Source organism: Brassica oleracea, chromosome C5 (genome assembly GCF_000695525.1).
Source record: "Brassica oleracea var. oleracea cultivar TO1000 chromosome C5, BOL, whole genome shotgun sequence".
NCBI lineage: Eukaryota > Viridiplantae > Streptophyta > Magnoliopsida > Brassicales > Brassicaceae > Brassica > Brassica oleracea.
In genome coordinates this window covers 44172051-44175195 of record NC_027752.1, presented here as the reverse complement: position 1 = coordinate 44175195, position 3145 = coordinate 44172051, and the positions used below count along the sequence as shown (strand labels likewise).

The 3145-nt window shown below is 40.3% G+C and overlaps 1 long non-coding RNA gene across 1 annotated transcript; it reads left to right on the top strand.

Annotated features, from left to right (window-relative positions):
* Positions 1 to 1541: 1541 nt before the first annotated feature.
* Positions 1542 to 2271, top strand: LOC106293273. The gene is made up of 3 exons (XR_001260430.1): positions 1542 to 1605; positions 1728 to 1808; positions 2105 to 2271. It is a non-coding gene; the product is annotated as an uncharacterized LOC106293273 (long non-coding RNA).
* The last annotated feature ends 874 nt before the right edge of the window (positions 2272 to 3145 follow it).

Below are 3145 nucleotides of genomic sequence, written 5' to 3'. Positions count from 1 at the left end.
GTTAGGGATTGAGATCACCAAAGCTCTTTAGATTAATAATCAAGATATAAAACGTACCCTCCTCACAAGAGTCAAGGGATCGTTTGTTTATATAGCTAACTAATAAAAACCCTATTCCTTGTAAGAAAATGAATTATAACTAAATTAAGATAAACATGAAGAAAAGAGGAATACACCAAAAGGAAAAGGAAACCCAAAGCCAACAAGAAAAAAGAAAGTTCCAGATTCAGTTTCTCAAGGAAGTGCATTGTACAATACGACCACTAAATATTCTCTTGGGAATTGAAATGAGCAGTTAACAGGCATAAGTCATGTTCGTTTGGTTGCCGCAGGTTTCGATCAAATCCAAAGAAGAAGAGCCAAGACATGCGGATGAAACATATACCATCAACGAAGAAGGATGAGTACTTGTTGCCGGTACGTGGAGGTTTGTTGCTGCGAAGAAATAAGATACGGCTTAGTGTTGACGTTGGGATCGTACGGGTTTAGGAATGGTGCGCCAAGTAATCGATCACTGATTTGGAGTTGATCGGACATGGATCAACAAAATAATGAAAGAAGGCTTTGGTTCTTGTTGGAGTTTTGGTGTTTCTGCGTGTTATATTTTTACAGAGTAGAGTTAGTGAGTGTAAGAGTGAGGGTGGAACTGAGAAGTGTATTTATAGACACTGTTAATGTTGCGTGAGTAAACAAACTCGTTCCTAACGGTAATATTTCTCAAGTTTCGAGTCCATTCGATTTGACAACAAGCGTGCGTTTCTCATAACGGTTAGTTTTTTATGGAAAATTGAATCTATTTATTAAGACCGGCGTTTTAACACAGAAGTACATTGTCTTAACGGTAAATTTTTTTTAAAAAAATTGAATCTATTTAATAAGACCGGCGTTTTAATACAGAAGTACATTGTCTTAACAGTAAGTTTTTTTGGAAAAAAAATTGAGTTTTTTATTAATACCAGCGTTTTAACACGGAAGTACAGTGTCCTAACGGTAATATTTATTAAGACCGGGGTTTTATTAAGACCGGGGGACATTGTCCTAACGGTAATATTTATTAAGACCGGGGTTTTAAGACGGAAAATACATTGCCAAATTTCTATTCTTTTTACTCTTTTTTACTTTATTATTATGGGGCTTTCTAAATATTTTGTTAATATACGAAGGCCACCCGCTATTGTCGCGTGGCGGGCTATAGGCAGCAGCGAAAATTCCCGATCATTGGTCACTATTTGGATTTAAATTTGCTTATTTAACTTGATAAATCGTTATGTTTTAAGTTGGCATGTTTGTTTGTTGCCGTAAGTTATCCCGAAGTGGATTCTAGTTGCCGCCTTCATGTGGGCTTTTGTGTCTGGGGATTGCTCTTTCATCCACCGGTTTATGTATCGGATTGTGTGTGTTTCTTTGAAATAAATTGGTATTCTTCACGTGAAAAAAAAAATACGAAGGCCATCCGCTAACCGAAAATATAAAGCCCATTAAGGCCCAATTTAATGAAAAGTCGTGTTTAACCCGGATCCACCGGGTTTTCAGAGAAGTTAGTTTTTGTAAAGTTCGGCTTCTTCGCTTCTCTTCCGTTTTGCTACTCTCTCCGGCGAGAAGAAGGTAAGAAGAAGAAAAGCTTCTTCCGATTCCAAATGTCTCTCTCTTTTCGCTTCTCTCTGTTTCTCAGCAATTCAGAGTTCTAATCGCTCGTTTGTTGATTAGGTTATCGTTTTCTTCCTCAGGAAACACAAAGCTCAGATCATCTGCGAAGCCTCTTTTCGTGTTTAGGTCTCGAAGATAGTAACGTAATTCGAAGATTCCTGGTAAAAAAATCTATCCTTTATAGATATAAGTTGGTGACAGTGAATCTTGATGCCTATAGGGCTGTTCGTTTGGTTGCCGCAGGTACCGGCGGCAGCGGCAACATTCTTTATCTTAATTTAGTTATAATTCCTTTTCTTACAAGAAATAGGGTTTTTATTAGTTAGCTATATAAACAAACGATCCCTTGACTCTTATGAGGAGGGTACGTTTTATATCTTAATTATTAATCTAAGGAGCTTTGGTGATCTCAATCCCTAACGCTGATAAAGTCTTCACCTTTACTATAACTGCACAGGCGTCTCTGCTATACTACCAGTGGCTCCAATACCGATGGTTCGACACCCTCCACTTGCACGCCCACCTGCTTTCAGGCCACCACAAAACGGTGGAGCCAAAGCAGATGATGAGCGTTACGTGATATCTGAAGAGAGCAGGCAAGCCAGAGAAAGACAAGAAAGGGCAATGCAGGAGTTGCTGAGAAAGTGCCGCGCTGCTGCTATGGCAGTGCCGACGAACAACAAATCTTCCGTTAGAGGCCGGCTTAGACGGCTTGGGGATGCCATTACTCTATTTGGGGAACGGGAGATGGAGAGGAGAGCTAGGCTGGCTCAGCTTATGGCCAGGCTCGATATCGGCGGGCAGTTGGATAGACTGCTTCGAGCTTACGAAGAGAAAGTGGAAGATGAAGAAGTTCAGTACCTTTTTTTCACTGAGGGGCCAAAGGAGCTTAGAGAGGCTAGAATAGACATTGCTAAATATTCTATCAAGAGAGCTGCTGTTAGGGTTCAGCGTGCGAAGAGAAGGAGGGATGATCAAATAGATTACAAGGCGCGGGTTATCACCTAATTATAATCTAATCTTAACCCATGATACGAACTTGTCCAGATTCCTCAAATCCTTCTCGATCTTCCTTTTCCCAAATACTGATGAAGTCCTTTCCCAACGAAGTCTTGTTTCCTCCCATCTGTCCAGTCCATACCACAGCCCAGTTCTCTGAATCTGTCTCTCCTCTTTCGCTTCGAGTTTAGGTTTGGCCTCGAACTCCCTCTACTTTAAGGTTTTCATCCCTTAAAGTTCCGATCAACGAACACACTTACTCGCTGCAATTCAAAAGAACACTTCACACACAAGTTAGTAGACAACTAATCCCAACAGTCTACTAACAACAACCTAGCAATGCTAATCAAACAACCTAGCAATGCTAACCAGCAACCTAGCAATTCTAGGTCGCAACCTAGCAATTCTAGATTCCACTATCTCAATCATAATTCCTTAAACAATAAATCTTATTGCTGGACGTGACCGGTTTCCCTAATGCCTTTTGTGACTCATTTTG